The sequence below is a fragment of the Sminthopsis crassicaudata genome, chromosome 2, assembly GCF_048593235.1.
Source record: "Sminthopsis crassicaudata isolate SCR6 chromosome 2, ASM4859323v1, whole genome shotgun sequence".
In the NCBI taxonomy this organism is placed as follows: domain Eukaryota; kingdom Metazoa; phylum Chordata; class Mammalia; order Dasyuromorphia; family Dasyuridae; genus Sminthopsis; species Sminthopsis crassicaudata.
This window is the reverse complement of record NC_133618.1, coordinates 431,792,267-431,812,044: the sequence shown is the minus strand read 5'-3', so window position 1 is coordinate 431,812,044 and position 19,778 is coordinate 431,792,267. Positions and strand designations below refer to the sequence as shown.

General features: G+C 35.7%; 1 protein-coding gene across 1 annotated transcript in view; it reads right to left on the bottom strand.

Annotated features, from left to right (window-relative positions):
* Positions 1-6,260: 6,260 nt before the first annotated feature.
* The window catches only part of SPDYE4 (speedy/RINGO cell cycle regulator family member E4), a 50,550-nt gene continuing 37,032 nt past the window's right edge, over positions 6,261-19,778 (bottom strand). The window contains exons 10-11 of the mRNA XM_074284808.1: positions 9,229-9,368; positions 6,261-6,547 (exon numbers count right to left, since the gene is read on the bottom strand). The gene's annotated coding sequence lies outside the window, so the exon portion shown is untranslated. The remainder of the gene's footprint in view (positions 6,548-9,228; positions 9,369-19,778) is intronic.

Genomic DNA, 19,778 nt, shown 5'->3' with positions numbered 1-19,778 from the left:
TTTGTTTTATTCAGAATATTGTAAAAATGAAAGCTAAAAAATTTTCTTGTACGGTATCTGGGGAAAAAAAACAAAATGAAAATATATATTAGCATATGTATACAAATATATATATATGAGAATATTCGTGAAAACAATCATAAAATCAAATGTTTAGAACTGGATGGAACCTTAAAAATCATATATTCTAACCCCATTTTACAAATGAGAAAACTGAGGCTCACCGTTTTCAACTATGTTTTCAGTATGATACAATTATGAAATGTCTGACACAAGATTTGAACCAGGTCTTCCTAACTGAAAAATCAAGCCTTCTATCACAGCATGTTGCCACATTTTTATGAAAATACAATTTTCAACATACAATAATATTGTGAGATACAGTAAGATCAATATATTGTTCCTCTGATGAGAATGATATTGGAAACTGAACTTCAAAGGGAAAAAGGGGACTTTCCCAAGATCTTCTGGCCTATAAATGGAAGAATTTAGAATTTATATATAGAAGGGCTAAAATCTTAACATCAAAAGAACGAGCAAGAAGTCATTTTAGCAAGGCAAATTTTTATTCCCCTGAAGAAAATATTAATTGACATAAACAAGCCAATCATTCTTGCATGCCCAGAAGTAGGAGGTACCTGTCAGGGTGGCATTAGATTTAAATTTGTAATCAACTGGAAATAGCAGATAATGTTTGTTGCAGAGCATAAAAATTCAGACCATGCTGCCTGAACCTATATAGGTTAGTTTCTGGACAGATAGGACCAGAAAGTTCACTACTCTGAGAATTCAGAGACTAGATGTATCCCTGACTCAACTACAAATTTACAATGTGACTCCTACAAGTTATCTTCCCTCTCCAAATATCAGTTTTCTCCTCTTTAAATTCAAGGATTTCAAGATATCTTTAAAGGTGAGGTCCTGGGTGTGCGATTTCAGACATGTTCCTGCAACATAGTGAAGGCTAATGCCACAGTGGTGAGTAATGTTTGCATGGAAAGCAATTTGTAAGTTGAAAAATCTATTTTGAGTAATTTTAAATGACTTTTTTTTCAGCTCATTGAAATGCCTTTATGGCATATAGTTGCCTTGAGCTATCATTATTGTTCTTCCTTATCAGTATTTTGGATATGTCAGTATTCATCATGCAAACTTCTACATGTCAAGACACTATTTTTTCATCAGCCTAGGACTCTCTCTACCAAAAATAAAAGTCACTCCTGGGGAGATTGCAATGAAACTGTGAAGTAATCTCAATTTTCTTGATAACAATTTGAAGTTATGCAAGAAAAGTGATTAGACACTTCAAACCATTTGGGCACCAATCCTAACACTAGGCATATATTCCAAGGAACTGAAAGATAGGAACAAATAATCTTTAAAAAGATCCATAAACTAAGTGAGTGTCCATCAATTGGAGAATGGATAAAAAATTATGTCATGTGAATAAATGTACAGCAGTATCATTGTATAGTAATAAATGAACCAGATAAGAAATGCAGATGAACATGGGAATATCCTTATGAACTGATGCATAGGGAAAGGAGCAAAAGTAGAACAGTGATGACAATAAAGTAAATTTTAAAAGTTACTAAAAAAAAAGTAAAGTTGAAGAACTAAAAAACCTGCAATGATCACAAAGAGATTCTTATCTCCCTCCACTTTTATGAGAATTTGGGGACAAAATGTTAAGTATTGTACAACTAACCAAAGGTATGACTGTGTCATCTATTCTTGTTTAACAGTTTTTCTTTGTTACTGAAGAAGGTTTAATTTCAAACAGTCAGGTAGTAAGGAGGTTGATGCTCAAATATGTTCATGGTATAGAAACAAAAAGTAAAATTAGGGATAGGAGTCTCTTGATCCTAAATGGGACTGATTGGATGAGTCACATGATCCCTATTCCTAGAGCCAGAAGATCAGGCTTTGAACTTGGGATTCAGAAAGTCACATTAAGTTACAGGATGCACAGAAAGCAGACACTATCCAATGAAAAGTCTTGGGTCTTTTCCTATTTAACTGGGTGTTCTACTCCCTGCTGGTCTGGTTGAGTAGATGATGGGAGCTAGGGTGCCTCCTGGGTGTTCTGGGTCTCTCCTTGCAGGAACGAAATAAATGCTTTCTCTTTGTACCTGAAGATGTCTCTGATTAGTTAATTTGGGAAAGGAGCTCTAGTACCCATCTCACATAGTTTATGGAGGCTCATCCAGGATTTGTGGCTTCTCAGAGAGATTGCTGAGATCCTGATTTAAGGCAGGCTTCAGGTTGGATTTTCTCCAACTGTTCTTGAGATCAGACTCTCAGACTCCCCCTCTCTGTGAAGAATGGGCCTAGGAGAGACACTCAGATACAAAGAGAAACACAAGCCTCTGAAAATAAAGAAGCCCACGTAAGAGAGAGCCAGATAATTTAGGCATGTGTAATCCACGGGGGCACTGTCTGTGAATGTCATTGGATTGTCCTTAAGTGTCGGGGACCCTGGGAAGGGGTGAGCCAGAAAGGAGGTCCTGTTAATGACACAGGACAGTAATGTACTGCCATTGGCTGGGAAGCTAGATGACTGCTTCCAAGCTTGATCAGCCAAGTCACCAAGGGATCGACTCTGTGTATTACAGGAGGTCAGACTGTAAGACTGAATGCTCTGAGAGGCAACAGTCCTACTCAAATTTTTGAAGGAAAGAGAAAGAAAGAAAGAAGAAAGAAAGAAAGAAAGAAAGAAGAAAGAAAGAAAGAAAGAAAGAAAGAAAGAAAGAAAGAAAGAAAGAAAGAAAGAAAGAAAGAAAGAAAGAAAGAAAGAAAGAAAGAAAGAAAGAAAGAAGAAAGAAAGAAAGGAAGGAAGGAAGAAAGGAAGGAAGGAAGAAAGGAAGGAAGGAAGGAAGGAAGAAGGAAGGAAGGAAGGAAGGAAGGAAGGAAGGAAGGAAGGAAGGAAGGAAGGAAGGAAGGAAGGAAGGAAGGAAGGAAGGAAGGAAGGAAGGAAGGAAGGAAGGAAGGAAGGAAGGAAGGAAGGAAGGAAGGAAGGAAGGAGAAAAAAATGCACTTGATGGGATATATGTGTTGTGTGCAAGAAAGGAATGGTTCTCTTCCATGTAATTTTTTCCTGTTTGTGTCTTTGTGAAGATTGTCTTTGTCATGTCTGTTCTATGAGCTAGAATTTGTTAAAAAGAGAAAGTCCTGACTTTTCTGTAGATTCCTACTCAAAGTTGGAACTGCAGAAAAGTCCATTAAGAGTAATGATTGGGGGCAGCTAGGTGGCGCAGTGGATAGAGCACCATCCCTGAATTCAGGAGGACCTGAGTTCAAATTTGATCTCAGACACTTAACACTTCCGAGCTGTGTGACCCTGGGCAAGTCACTTAACCCTAGCCTCAGGGAAAAAAAAAAAAAAAAAAGAATTAGCCCAGTTCTAAACTTCATAAAAACAATGGCATAATTGGGGAAAAAATTACAACTACAACCTAAGCAGAGGAAAATAGCAGAAATGGAGAGATTAACAAAGGTTGGCAGTCTACTGGCAATGATCAGTATGGCCCAAAGAGAATTAATTAATTTCCATGTATTTGGGGTCAGAATTAGCCCCTACAGGTTCAAATTGAAAATGAGTTTTCTCAAGGTACAGAGAAATACTTGACAGGAAGAAGCAGCTCCATGAAGCAGCCTTCTTCTTAGTAATTTTTCCTCCCTCCAACCCACCACAACACAGAATAGAGTCCTTACTGATTAATGAAATTTGATGTTCTGGTGACTAGGAATCACATCATAATGCAGATATCAGTTATGTGCCAATGACATCTGAAATGATCGATTTATTTTAAGAAAAGTCTTTGCTAACTGAGGAACATCTGGAACAGGGGAACTAATATGTAAAAGATCTGAAGATTATTTCATAGGATGGTCAGGTGAAGGCTCTAAAAGACATTTATCTTGGGAAACAGAATTTAGAATTTTGTTCTTCATAATAATTTCATCTAAGTATTTGAAGGGGGGCAGCTAGGTGGCACAGTGGATAGAGCACCAGCCCTGAATTCAGGAGGACCCGAGTTCAAATCTGGTCTCAGACACTTAATACTTCCTAGCTGTGTGACCCTGGGCAAGTCACTTAACCTCAGCCTCAGGAGAAAAAAAAAGTATTTGAAGGGGTGCTATAAAATAAAGGATTTAAACTTATTTAGCATGTCTTCACAAAGTAGAATTGGGACCAGTGGGTAGACATTTCTAAGATATAGAATTTAATACTAGAGTCTTCCCCCTAAAAAATTCAGTCAACTTACAATAAAATGATTTGCCATATGAGGCACAAACTCCTTATGAATGGAGTTATTATAAAAAGTTAGGATGACCACTGCGTGGTGCTGAAATACAAAGAACTATCTGTGGTGGAGTAGCAGAATATGTGCTAAGCTTTGAAGCTCTATGAGTCCATGATTCATTCTTTCTCTGTCTGTCTTTTTCCTCTTCTGTGGGCCATCCCAGGGGGAAAAAAGCACTCCTTGGGAAACCTCCAGGGACTCCATGTATATGACACCCTCAGTGTTGAAGATGTTAGAGTTAGGATGACTAACTCTGTGGGTATGACTTTTAGCCATGCTGTGAATCCAAGGTGACACCCTGGTGACAGAGAGCATGGACTCTGCTTTGACCCTCCCATAAATGGCTGACAGTAACACTTTCAGTTGACTTCACAAGAAGCATGGACTCAACAAGACAGCATTATCAAGACATCTTTCAATGATTTTGTAGCTTTTAATGTTTCTTCTTTGCTGATTTTAGATAAAATGAGAGAACATGTATTAAGGACTTTGGGAAATTCGAAAATCATCTAGAGTAGCTGCTCTTGCTTTATTGGTTTCCCTTTAGAGAACATTAGAGATGTTTAGAGATATCTGAACATGTAAAAGATATTCCTTATTGAATACATTCATTGGTAGTAATTGATCACTAATTAAATTTCTTAAAGCATATGTCTGACCAAGTGACACTCTCCTTTATTCAGCTTCAGTGGCTTCCTATTACCTCCAAGACTATATATAAAATCCTCTTTAATTTTAAAGCCCTTAATAGGCTGGCCCCTTTCTAACCTTCCCATTCTACATTTTGTTCCCCTCTATGTATTCTGCAATCTAGTTTAAATGTCCCTTAGGTGTTCCTGGCACAAGATATTTTATATTCTGACTCTGAGTATTTTCATATGCTTTCCTCCATTCCAGGATTTCTCTTTCTCTTTATCACCACCTCCTGGTTTCCCTTCAAGTTTCACTTAAAGAATCTAGGAGGAAAATGGAAAGAATGTGTCTCAAGATTCAAAAATAATCTAAATTCAAGTCCTGCCTCAGACATTAGCTATGTAACTCTGATCAAGTCACATTCTTTTTGAACTTTTTGAGCTCAATTTTCTCAAGTGTAAAATGAGGATAATGATAGTACATACTTGACAGATTTGCAAAGATCAAATAAAAAATTGTTTTCAAAAAGTACTTAGCACAGTGCCTAGAACATAGGAGGTATTTTGTAAAAGCTAATTCTCTCCCTCCTTATATTTTGCAAGGAACCTTTTCAAGCCAGCCTTAATTTAAGTGCCTTTCTTCTGAGATTAACCCCAAAGGATTATGTGAATATATAGGTCTATGCTGTCTTTCATGCTGAAATATAAGGTCCTTAAGAGCAAGGACAATATGGTGCCTTACTTTGTATACACTAGCACTTAGCTCAATTCTTACAATACAACAAATAATTAATAAATATTTGTCTTGACAATATGCTAGCTGGGCAAAAAGATTGGATGGGACAAAATCCTTCTTAGTTGAATAAGTGCCAGGACATTGTCTCATGGGAGACAGAGACAGAGAGCTTTAGATGGGAAGTTTTTAAGAACAGAGCACAAGAAGAGTTAGGATGCTAAGTTCTGTTGTTCCTACTTGCAAAAAAGCATTTCAATTAATGTCAGGCCTCTTTATCTTCAGTTCCTTAGGGCAAACACCCTATCATCGAACTCTTGTTATGATTTTTAAAATGATGTCATATAATGAGCTCAAAAATGTCAGTGTGTGAAAGTGAGACTGTCATATATTTTATGTATATATATCATATTATCATATATATCAGAATATGTAATCTGAGAACTGAAGGAGAATCTTGAAAAGCAGGATAGGTAAGAACGAAGTGTACCTCCTGTCCATAGTTCAGGATTTATGACTCTTGACCTCACCTTGACAGCACTGAAGTTCTGGTTGGGACCACATTTCTCTGAACGATTAAATAACCAGTCATGGAAACAATTAGGCTTTATTATAGAAGTATTTCTGCAACTGATAGAGAATGTCTCTGGGGAATGCTTTAATGATCTCTCCTCTAAGAACAATATCTGAATACAATTTTTCAATTAATAAATCAAGTTACAATCATTAGGAACTTTCTGACCAAAAGAGGGGAAGAATGGATCTCTTGAGGAGCATGCCAAAAAGATAGGTTGAAGATAGATGCCATCATATGGGAATCCAAAAAAAGTCAGCACATAGCTTCCTTGACCTTCAAATATTCTGGTGGCATGTTACTAAGGAAGAAGAAAAAGAAGTAAAGGTAAATGCAGTGTTATTTATTAAGTTTTAAATAGTTCTGAATTGAAACAGTGCTGAAAAACAAAGTTATCATCTTACACAGTTTCCAAATTGAGGTAAGTACATACAGCCATGGGACCATAAAATCATAGTAATTAGAAGTAAAAAAGGAAAGAAGGAAGACAGGAAGAAAGGGAAGGAAGGAGAGAAGGAGGGAGACAGGAAGGAAGAAAAAGGAGGAAGGAAGGAAGGAAGGAAGGAAGGAAGGAAGGAAGGAAGGAAGGAAGGAAGGAAGGAAGGAAGGAAGGAAGGAAGGAAGGAAGGAAGGAAGGAAGGAAGGAAGGAAGGAAGGAAGGAAGGAGGGAGGGAGGGAGGGAGGGAGGGAAGGAAGGAAGGAAGGAAGGAAGGAAGGAAGGAAGGAAGGAAGGAAGGAAGGAAGGAAGGAAGGAAGGAAGGAAGGAAGGAGGGAAGGAAGGAAGGGAGAGAGGAAGGAAGGAGAGAGGGAAGGAAGGAGAGAGGAAGGGAGAGAGGGAAGGAGAGAGGGAGAGAAGGAGGGAGAGAGGGAGGGAAGAAGCAAGGGGAAGGAGAAAAAGTAAAGAGAGGAAGAGAAGGGACAAAGAAGGAAAGAAATTCAAGACCCTTGGAGTTAAACAACAATGCTACTTGCTAACTTGTGAGGTTGTCAATTCTCTAACAATGGAGAATTACAAAAGGCTCCATTATGAATAAGTGACAAAGGAGAGCCCCTTCAAGAACTAATATTCTACTTTCTGATGTTCCATATTCTCATGTCCTTTATAATTTTAATATTCTGCAAATGAATTATAGGAATAAGGTCAACAATTTGAAAATCTGTCAGGAGGGGAATCCTCTCCCTGAGGATAAGAAAATTAGTTTGCTTTTAGACGTATTTAATTGAAGACAATAGTCTGAAATTTTTTAAATCAAGCCCCCTAGTAATAAAAAGAATATTGAGTATAGAAGCCTAATATAAGCCTATTTTATTTACTCATTTATAATTCATTTTACCATGTAGTGCTACTGCACTAATAATTACATATTAAAAAAAAAAAAACTAAAATTATGTGTTGAAAAGGGTGACATAAAGATAAAATAATATTTTATTCTCGCAGCCATAGAAAGTCTCTGAAGTTTATTGAGGATGAGATTGATAATGTCAAGCTTCTTCTGCAGGAACACCTTAGTCATAAATATAAAGAATGAGATAGAGAGGAGAAACTAGAAACTAAATGGAAGGCTACTGTATTGTATCAATTAAGATTTCTTAAGAAATCACAACAATCAGCATCAACATCTTCATTTTTTCTATTTCTTATTTTAAAAAACAATATTTTAATATTCCCCAATTACATATAAAATAATTTTAACTTTTTTTTTCAAATTTGGACTTTCAAAGCAATTTGACATAAATTATAAAGAAGTACTCATGCAAAAGATATTTCTTTTAAGTCTTTTAAGTCTTTCTCTGAAAGAAAAATAAAATAAAATAAAAAAGTAAAGAAAAATTATTTTCAATTTGCATTAAGGATCCACCAATTCTTTTTCTGGATGTGAATGATGTTTTTCATCACAAGTCCTTCAGAATTGTCTTAGATCATTGTAATGTTGAACTATTTCTCATTTTTTGACATCAATACTTGGCTTAAGTCAGAATATTAAGTACTTTTAATTTTAGAGTCAATCTTTCCCCCTTAATCTTAGATTTTAATTTGGTATTGATTTTGATCATTGCTTTAAATAGTTAAAGATTGAAGTTGAAGAAAAAAGATTAAAGAAGTTGAAGATTAAAGGATTAGGCCCTTATACATTCTTCATTATCTTAATTTATTAAGATTCCAAATCTTTATAAAGATGAATCTAAATATGTATTGAGGGCCTCCTTCCTGAGAAAAATATATGCAAGCATAACTCTATAGTTATAAAACTGACTACAAGACATGCAGACCATTGTATTTATTGTTTGTTGATCATAAAGAATTTTCACTTCAAAATGTTAATATAGAACAAGTTTCTCCCTGAAGTTGAGTGCTGATAGAGACAGCATTTGTAATTCTTTTAATATAAGGAATTCCCTCTACCAGTGCAGGTCTACAACTTGTAGTCTCACAATGTTAATTAACTAGAGCAAGTGGCTTACCTAGTCACAGAGTAAGTATCAGAAAGAAAATAGACAACCCCAGGTCTTCCTTGATTTTAGACTAGATTGTTATCTATTATTCCCCACTGTATGATTCATAAAATCATGAGATTTAGAGTTAGAAGGAGCTTCAGTTTTGTTCCATTTCATATATGAAGAAACTAATCTAATCCCTGTGGGGAACAATTTGCTTAATATCTTTCTATTTATCCAACTCCACATCTTTGGTTCTTTTGACTGCAATAAATAGCCTCCCCACAAAAAGATTTCTGTCCATCACAAATAATAGGCAGCTAAGAAACAAATTGTATAAATTTTGAAATTAAATATCCCAAATGTAAGACTGATACTGTTGAAAGCTGTCATTGTTTTTTCAGAGAATAGTCAGAATATCTAGGTTTTTAGATTTTTCTTTGCAATCTGATAAATAAGCAAAATCCATTTCTTCATCTTACTTTCTGAGTTTCTTTGAATCATATCAAAAGATTAAGAAGGGAAAAAATATGATTCCTTCCTTACCCCTTTTTTATGCAAAATTCACACTTGTTCACAAAATTTTCATTGTCAACTGAACATACTATATCAAGTCCAGATAAACAGTAATGCAGGATTCTCTTGTTTTTCTTATCTAATGCTAGTAGTATCCAAGGACAATCAACCTGTAAAAAAAATTGAAAAACCAAAAACAAAAAACAGTGTAAATCAAATTGCAAGTTCTATAGTCATAGGAGAGTAGGCTTGTCAGAACAACAGGTTTAATAATAATTACTATCTTAGCCTTCAAAACCACCTTTAGGCAAAGAAAGTCTGGGATTGTCTGAACTTCAGGTTCCAAACTGGGTTTCCAAACTTCTACCATCCTATCCTTAAGTAACAGTTATTTGGCTTAAATTAAAAATAAAAAATTTCTCATTGGCCAATAATAAGTCCTAAACCAAGTCCCACTTCGTCATTGTTTGAGTCCTGATAGACTCAGATTCAATGTAAATAGCAGTCATTTCTGCTTTGACCAGAAGCCCTGATGATCTTCCCTAGCCAGACTCATTCACTCATTTATTTAGGTTTTGTTTTGGTTTGGTTTAGTTTTTGGACTAGTGAAAAAGGAGATTCTGTACCTCATTTGCTACCTAGCCTTAATCACCAAATAGGTGCAACCTTAGTCAAACTGAGACAGATTGAAGATTTAATGGCTTCTAAGGTCTCTTCTTTAAACTAATAATCCTATGAGTATCAAACTTAGTGTCAGAATTTTCTGGGTTAAGTTATATCTCTAACATTAACTATTTACATAACTATGAACAAGTCACTTTACATTGATGTCCTTAGGTAGTCTCCCAAGATTTATGTATTAAGTGAGAGGTAGATTGTGGAAGAAGATCCAACATTAAGAATTTCACATTTCTGTACAAAGAAAATACAGGTGCTGACAAGAAAGAATTTTTGGAATCAAAATTCAGACAAGCCTTGCTAGACTCAGAAAATGACTTGGGTAGTGTGGTGTAGGTGGGTATCCCTACACAAGAATTCCAGTTATCAAAGACTGATCAGAATAACTTGGTGCTCATTGACTCACAAGTTCATCCAAACTGTTACTAGGAGACAAGAGGAGTCTACTCAACAACTGAGAGATTCAACATGTGCAGGATGATGCCAATTGCTACCCAGCCTTTATGCCTGAATGGGTGCAGCCTCAGTCAAACTGAGATCTGTTGAAGACCTTAGTTTTAAAAGGCCAAGATCTATCATTGCATGCAGGGTCATCTCCAATCGACTTGATCTATATTTTGCCACTTGACCCAATTGGTTCTGAAGGGAAAAGTAAGGCAGATGACCTTGCACATCCCTCCCTCATTTAAGTCCAATTCACTTGCATGTCATGGCATTACCTCCCTGATGTCTTGTTGAGAACAAAGGACAACAACAACAACAATTGAGGCTTACATTATCATTACTATACCCTAGAGAACAAACTTACCATCCTTCTGATGCTAAACCTATAGAGAATAATTGACTCTGAAAGATAGGAGGAGACTTATGAGGTATATAAATCATTATATACTTAAGCAAGGTACTCACAATTGAATCATGACAATATGTTATGCTTCATTTGGTTATTATATATATGGTTATTATATTATATATAATATATAAAATATATAATTATAGATGATATATTATACACATATATATCATCTATAATTATATATTTGGTTATTATAAGTATGCTTATGATATTCTTCTGCAATTCATTTCTAGGAGGCCTGTTGAAAAAGAAAATGAAGTTAGTGTTATTTGACTTGTTCTCAATTAAACCATGTTGACTTATATTGATTGCTGTTTTCCTAGGTAAGGGTTCACCAACCATCCCTTTGATATTAAATAATAGTGCAATTAGAAATTATTGACACCTGATCTACAAGGCAACTGGTATTCACCCAATATGCCAACTAACTCTCCTTCATGTGTTATAGAACATGTACAGATAGAAAAGTTTTCTCAATTGCCTGTCATCAAGGGGAGGGAGTAGAGGGAGGGAGGGGATAATTTGGAAAAATGAATACAAGGGATAATGTTATTTTAAAAAAATTACTCATGCATATATACTATCAAAAAACATTTATAAATAAAATTTAAAAAAAAAAGAAAAGTTTTCTCACAGAGTGTGTCCCAGAGCTCCAATTTTTTCCTCAAACAAAAAAATACATATATTTTAAGATGTGGAATAAAAGTCATTTGGCTGATCATCCTCATGCATTGCACCTCATTCATTTAATACACATTCATTAACAACTGCAATGGTGGTGGAACCAAGATGGTAGAGAGTAGACAGCTTTTTTTATCTGAGCTCTTCCTGGCGGCCCTCAGATCAACACCAGATTAAGCCTCTGAACTGGTTTTGAAATGACAGAAACCACAAATATTTGGAGTGTAACAAGATGGTGTGCCATCCACAGGCTGGGGAATCTACTAGGAGGCTTTTAGCCAAAATCAGCAGCATTGGTTACAAGCCAGTGGAACAGCAGATTAGTTGTAAGACATATACACAAATACAAAAGGCAAGTAGTGAACATCTAAACCCTGGAATAACATGGGATTTGGCCACACCCACTCAGGACAGGAAGAAAGTCAGCAGCACCAGCCCAGGGTAGCATTGCCTATAAAGAAAGCTTGAAACAATCACTCCTTTGCCCAGAGAAGACGTCAACATTTTAAAAATGAGCAAAAAAGTAAAAAGAACTCTGACCATAGATAACTTTTATGGAGAAAGAGAACAGATCTTAATCCTGAGAATCCTAAAGGCAAACCATCTACTAATGAAGCCTGAAAGGATGATATAAGTTGATCCCAATCTCATATAGGTCTTTTGGAAGAATTCAAAAAAGGTCTTATAAGAGAGTTAGAAGAAAAATGGGGAAAGGAAATGAGAAATTTGCAAGAGTTTGAAAAAGGAAACACAGAAATTATCTGAAGAAACCTTCTTAAAAATAGATTTAGTGAAATCAAAAAATCATGTAATTCCTTACAAAATAGATTTGAAAAAGAAAACAATTTGTTGAAAAACAGAAATGGGGAAAAAAATCCAATCAACAAAATACCTCATTTAAAAGTTCAATTGGCCAAATACAAAGGGAGATAAAAAAGCTAAATAATTCACTAAAAATTAGAATTGAACAAATGAAAGTGAATGACTCAACAAGACTTCAAAAATCAGTCAAACAAAACCAAAAAAATGAAAAGATCAAAGAAAATGTATAATATCTCATTGGAAAAACTGATCTGGAAAGTAGATCTAGGAAAGACAATCTAAGAATTATTGGACTTCTATTATTAATCAGAGAAATACAAATCAAGACAACTCTTTGATACCACTACACACCTCTCAAATTGGCTAGGATGATAGAAAAAGATAATGGTGAATGTTGGAGGAGATGTGGGAAAACTGGGACACTGATACATCATTGGTGGATACATCCAGCCATTCTGGAGAGCAATTTGGAACTATGCTCAAAAAGTTATCAAACTGTGCATACCCTTTGATCCAGCAGTGTTACTACTGGATTTCTATCCCAAGGAAATCTTAAAGAAGGGAAAAGGACCTGTATGTGCAAAAACATTTGTGGCAGCCCTACTTATAGTGGCTAGAAACTGGAAACTGAGTGGATGCCCATAAATTGGAGAATGGCTGAATAAATTATAATATATGAATGTTATGGAATATTATTGTTCTATAAGAAATGACCAACAGGATGATTTCAGAAAGGCCTGGAGAGACTTATATGAACTGATGCTAAGTGAAAAGAACAGGACCAGGAGATCATTATATACATCAACAACAATAATATCTGATGATCAATTCTGATGAACGTGGCTCTCTTCAACAATGAGTTGAACCAAATCAGTTTGATTTCTTCAATAATGAATAGAACCAGCTATACCCAGTGAAAGAACTCTAGGAAATGAGTGTGAACCACTACATAGCAATTCCAATCTCTCTGTTTTTGTCTACTTTCATTTTTTATTTCCTTCACAGGTTAATTGTACACTATTTCAAAATCTGATCCTTCTTGTGCAGCAAAATACCTGTATGGATATGTATATATATTTATATTTATATATATATATATATATATATATATATATATATATATATATATATATATATATATATATATATATATATATATATATATTGTGTTTAACATATGCCTTAACATATTTAACACGTATTGGTCTACCTGCCATCCGGGGGAGGGAGTGGGGAAAGGAAGGGAAAACTTGGAACAAAAGGTTTTGCCATTGTCAATGCTGAAAAATTACCCATGTATATATCTTGTAAATAAAAACCTATAATAAAAAAAGAAAAGAAAAAAATAATTATTGGAATTTCTGAAAACCATGATGAAAAAAGGAGCCCAGACATTATCTTTTAGGAAATCATCAAGGAAAACTGCTCTGATGTCCGAGAATCAGAGGGTAAAATAATCATCAAAAGAATTCACCCATCACCTCCTGAAAGAAACCCCAAAATGAAAACTCCAAGGAACATCATAGCTAAATTTCAGAATTATAAAATCAAGGAGAAAATATTGCAAACAGCTAGAAGGAAACAATTCAAATATTGAGGAGTCATAATTAAGATTACCCAGAATCTAGCAGGATTGAAAGGATTGAAAGGCCTGGAATCTGATATTAAGAAAGGCAAAGGAAATTGGACTGCAGCCAAGAATCAACTATCAAGCAAAATTAAGCATTATCTTTCAGGGAAAAAGATGGACATTCATTAAAATAAGGGATTTTCATTTTTTTTTTTGATGAAAAGATCAGAGTTGAACAGAAAATTTGATCTTCAAATACAGAACTCAAGAGAATCATATAAAGGTAAAAAGGAAAGAAAAAATTAACTTTCTTTTAAAAGTTAAAAAGCTTATATCCTTATATGGGAAAATGATACATTTAACTTTCGAGATTTGTATCTCTATTATGAGTATACTTAGAGAATACAGATATAATTTGATTTTTATTGTGATAATATAAAAAAGAAACTAGAGGAAGAATATGGATTCCACTAGAAGAAAAGGGAAATGGAATTAAAATGGGATGAATTACATCTAATAAAGAAGCAAAAAAGACCAACACAATTGAGGAAAAGAAGGGAGGGAGATGAACATTGTGTGAATCTTAGTATTGTCAAATTTGTCTCAATTAAAATGGGATGAATTACATCTAATAAAGAAGCAAAAAAGACCAACACAATTGAGGAAAAGAAGGGAGGGAGATGAACATTGTGTGGATCTTAGTATTATCAAATATGTCTCAAAGAGAGAGTAGCAGACATATTTAGCTTCACAGAGAAACTTTTCTTACCCTATAAGGAAGTAGGAGGGAAAAGGGGAAAGAAAAGGGGTAGGCTAAAAGAAGGGAGAACAGAACTGTGGTGGTTTTGCAAAATGAAGTTAGTTTGGTTCATACAAATCCCACAATTCTTTAAGAGCCCTTTATGATAACCCTTTCCTGGCTATCTCCTTATGCTTCTCCAGAGTCCTGTATTTTAAAAACACACTTTACATTCAACTCTGGCCTTTTCATGATGATTGTTTGAAAATCCTCTATTTTATTGAATGACCACTTTTTATTCTGAAGTATATAATCAGTTTTATAATCAGTTTTGCTGGATCAGATTAGACTGTTTTGCACTCAAATGAACTGCAAAGACGTATTGGCTTCTCCCTTCAGATTTAATCTCCATGAGATTGATACTGGACTAATATGATATCATGAAAGGAACACTGGGATTGGTGTCAAAGAACCTGGATTTTCATTCTAATGTTCATAATTACCTTTATATGACTGTGAACAAGTCCCTTGAGGTATGTGAGCCTCAGTTTCCTCATCTGTAAACTGGGAATGTTGTACTAGGTGACCCCTAAACTCCTTTACAGCTATAGATCATACAATCCCAATAGGAAAGTTGACCTAAAACCCAATTTATGCATTTCTTACCGGTTTATAAGCATTAAGCTTCTTCCCACATAAAACATCTGAAACCAAAGGATAAAAAGATACATTAAAGAATACTTCAAAGGAAATTAATTTATAGAATAAGACAATATCTTCTCATTGTACAAGCCCTACCAGAAATCCATAGAGTATTTGTAACCATGTGATACTGAAGCCTGAATGTTAATTTACTGGCCAGGTATTTATTATATGGCTCATTGAAGCCCAAGAAATCATCAACTGTTTTTTGCTCAGGCCTCCTTCCCTGTTAGAACATACAGTCCTTAATCCTAATCTTTGTACCCCCAGGACTTGACACAGCCTTCACAATTAAGGGGCACTTGCTATATGTCTAAGTCTAAAGGGGCAAGGCACTTAATTATTTTCAGTCTTGTCAGGAAACTCTCTAACTCTATGGAACAGACATTAATTACTTATGTTTACTAGTGGAGGGGTTTTATACATACAGAAATTCCAGGAAGGAAGGGACAACAGTTTATTTAAGCTTCTTCTCAAAGCATCAAAATAACTTAGTATTTATTGCTAATTGAGTCCAGAAAGCACAAAGAGTGGCAAAAGAGTAGCACTGAGAGACTTTTTCCCAAAAAAGAATATCTCCAGTCTGTAAAGGGACAAGTAGGGCTGCCAGCTGTGAAGAAACAAGTCAGCTCAGCTCAGCCCACCCAGTCAGACTCCTTTTTTTACCTAATTCACTTTCTGAGAGAAACTATGACATTCATACTCTTCTTAAGCTTATCCAAGTTTCCTTAGGATAGGAATGGAGGCCTGGATGTGGAATCAGAAGCTATGGCTGCTTCCCAGAGTTCTGGGAGCTACCTGGGGCTTAAGCATATCAGGAGTCCTGGGTCCCCTGCCAGTGCCACCACATCCTGCACTTGGGCTTCTGCCATTGCTGCTCTTCCCACTCTTCCTCCTCTTATCAAGGCTGCTCCTCTTGTTGAGCATTCCAGCCAATCTATGTCTCTTCATTATATGCTACAGCCACATTGTCCTATAGAAACTTCAATCTGTCATTCCTTTTCTACAGTTTACACTGGGGAAGGGCTGCCCAAGACTAAATGCAATAGCAGTAGGGATGAGAGCAGGAAGCTAGTACCCAGGAATCTTCACCTTTCTACCACTCAAACAAGACAACAATGAAGTTCCATGAAAGCCTAGTAAACATCAAGTACTAAAATATTTTTTCTAGTTGAAATGCACAGAATACTAAATTCAAGGAGTTTCAGGGCAGACAAATATCAAAGTTACACCTAGAATAGTTGATTGGTTAACAGCCCAATTTTTCAGTACAGGTTTTGATGGGGATATACACATTACAACCAGCATAGAAATAAATCACTTCCTAATATGTGCTTGGGGATCCCAAGAGTGATAAGAACAGTCCAGGCCATGGAATACAGGGCACTGTTTTCTTCCAGTTCTGGCAAATTACAAGTTCCCCACCTATCACTAAGAATATTCCTTACCTGAGAACCCAAGCAATACAATGATAAAGAGGCCCAAAAAAGTCTTATTCAACAGCAGGGAAAAGGCCATATTTTCTCTCCAGAATGTTCTGCTTCTATGCAGCTTCCTTTTCTTCCTTACCTCCTGGGCTCTTTTTACCTAGGTTGTCCTGCTAATGATATTGCCATCAAAATGTCCTTTGATATCAGTTGACACGGGACATTAAATGCAAGCTGCTGAAGATTAGAACTATGTGTACAGAACATGTTGTCCCTATGCAAAGCCAGTAAAGAGCACTTAGAGAAGTGACTACTTATTAACATTGAATCCAGGTTTCTAAATTTCATAGATTAATTGCATTGTCAATGCAAAAGAAGCCACATAAACCAAAGAAATAACCATTAAACTTTTATTTGGGACTATCAGAGGGCTTCATATGTTAACAGATAACTGGCCAAAAGTCAGTGTGGTCTAAGGGAACTTATTTAATCCCTTAAGTTTTTCCAGCTATCTATTTGCCATCCATTAGATACAAACTGAATTTAAGTCTCCAAGGGATACTGAGAAATACCTGTTTGGAGAAGCTATTCTAGGAAGATGGATCAATATGCTTCTTAGGCATCATTGACTTCCACTCTCCCAGGGGACAAATCCTATCTGATTGATCATACTCTTTGGTGTTACAGTGATTAAGAGTAACAGAGGTGTGGGCTGCATACCAACCACAGGAAGTGGTTAATAGAAATCTAAAATTGAGAATTAAGAGGATAGGAGCTTTGCTTTCCTCTGCCCTCATCAGACCACATCTAAAGTGTTCTATTTATTTTTAGTAATGTCTCTGTTAAGCTGAGGAACATCTAAGGGAAATCAGGTTGGTTGGATGGGATGTTTAGCTTAGAAAACAAAACTTTGATGAAATAATAATCTCATTAGTTATTAAAGGGCTATGGTAGCATATTGCAATTAAGTTTATTCTGCTTGTCTCCAAAAGGTAGAATTCAGACTAATGGATAGAAATTTCTAAAAGGTAGCATTTAGTACTAGACTTAAGAACTTCCAAAAAATTATAGTCAGTTTACAGTAGCATGGGCTGCTATGTGAAGCAGTGGACTTTTTGTGAATACAGGTATTCTTGAAAAGGCAGGACGACTACTTCTTGGTATTATATAATACATGGGACATCTATCCTGGGCAGAGTTCTAGAATACATAATTTTTAAGGTCCCTTCCAAATCTGAAGCATTTGAGTATGTTCTTATTGATTTCTTACTCTCTGACTTTTATCTTTCTTTTGCTGATTTTCTTTGTCTCTCTCCCTCACCATTTGGCTCTTTCTCTTTATATCTCTTTTCTATATGACTTTGTCCTGTTAGATTTCTTACAAAGTGTTAAGTCACTGGAATGGATAGAGACAATAAGTAGCTAATTTAGCATGGTACTTAACAGTTCTCTAGTTCAGTAATGTACTTACTAGAATTCCACAAGAGTCACACCTTTAAAAGAGCATATATAAGGAAGAGCTTTCATAAGCCCACAGAGACCCACAATCCCACTCTCTTGGAGACGGAGTCAGATCATTCCAACTTACACCTTTGTACTGGCTGAGGACTTCGGGAGATTCAGAGCCTGGATTTACAAGTCGAGGAGTTCACAAGTCAGGTAGAAAGAAGGAAGACAGAGAAGTGGTGGCAGGAGAACACTGAAACCAAGATCCGGAAGGCCTGGAGAAAACTAGCCAAGCTCCAAGTGAAGGAGATAAGATTTTATAAGAGACAATAAAGGATTTGGACTTTAATTACTGGCTGCATTCAGGGTTATTACACTGAACTGAAACTAAGGCTGCCTCCAGAAGCTCCCCAAAAAACCTTCTCCCAGAGAACATTATACTTTAGAGAAGAGAACATTATATTGTCCCTCTGTCTCTACCTCTCTTTCTGTCTTTGAATCTCTTTATCTTTCTGTCACTCTTCCTTTTTCTTACTCTCTCCTTATTTTCATTGCCTTCTACCTATTAGAAAAACATTACTTCTCTTTTCCATTCAAATGGGAGATTCTTGATATTCCAAAAAGAGAAGAAGGTTCTGGCCAGGATCAATCAATTTGTACTTCAATTTCAATATTATTTTTGATTCTCCAATTCAAGTTGACATTAGCTTATCTGTAGTCTTTTTGAGACCTTACTCAATTTCCTTTTAAGATATTGGGGAGGCTAAAAAGGCTGACACAGTTAATGGGTATAGTTGAACAGGTGGGAGAATATGAGAAGAAAGAACTTAAAAAGATGAAAGGGGCTTGAAGAAATAGAAGGAGTGATGAAATGGGGAGAATAAAATAAAATAAGATGAAAAGGTGGGAATAGCTGAGGAGGAAAAAAATTGAAAAGTAATGGGAGCTGAAGAAATGGAAGCAAGTAGTCCGAGGGGATGAAGATGTGGAAGTAGATAATTTCTTCCTAGATTAGGAATATCTGAGAAACCTGAAGTAGCTTCTGTCATGGAGAAAATTGAAAAAGTAGTTATTGAACTAGAAGGAGAGGAGGAATAGGAAGATCTAAGACAAGTTCAAGCTAGGAAGTAAGATGAGATAAAAAGCTAGAAGGGTCCTGTGGCAGAATTACAGAGAGTAATTCCATTGCCTAACTAAATTGTTATCCCAAGAAATCCACTAGCTGAAGAAAATATCCTTAACACATTGTAGAATACTTTACTTCTGTACATAGATGAAAACTTGATTCATCACTGTTCTCTACTACCATGCCTTTCAAGTTTTGTAAGCTGATCCTGTCACCATAGGTTGTCTTCTTTGACTTCAAAGATTTTCTTCACCTCTTTCTGCCTCCTAACTTTAAAGTCCCCTTTACTTTTTTGTCATTATTTATTTCTCTTCACCCTTGTTCAAAAATGCCTCCAATCTCTTCACTCCAATTTCCTTGGTGGATCTCCTTATTTCTGTTGTTCTCAGCATTTTGGTTTCTATTATCTTCTCATTAACCCCTCTGCATATTTCTCTCATCCCAAGTACTACCTCTATATGAAGCTTCTTTTGATGCTCCCAAATGCTGGGATCTCCATAACAAACTGGCTTCATATTTATAGCATAGCCTCA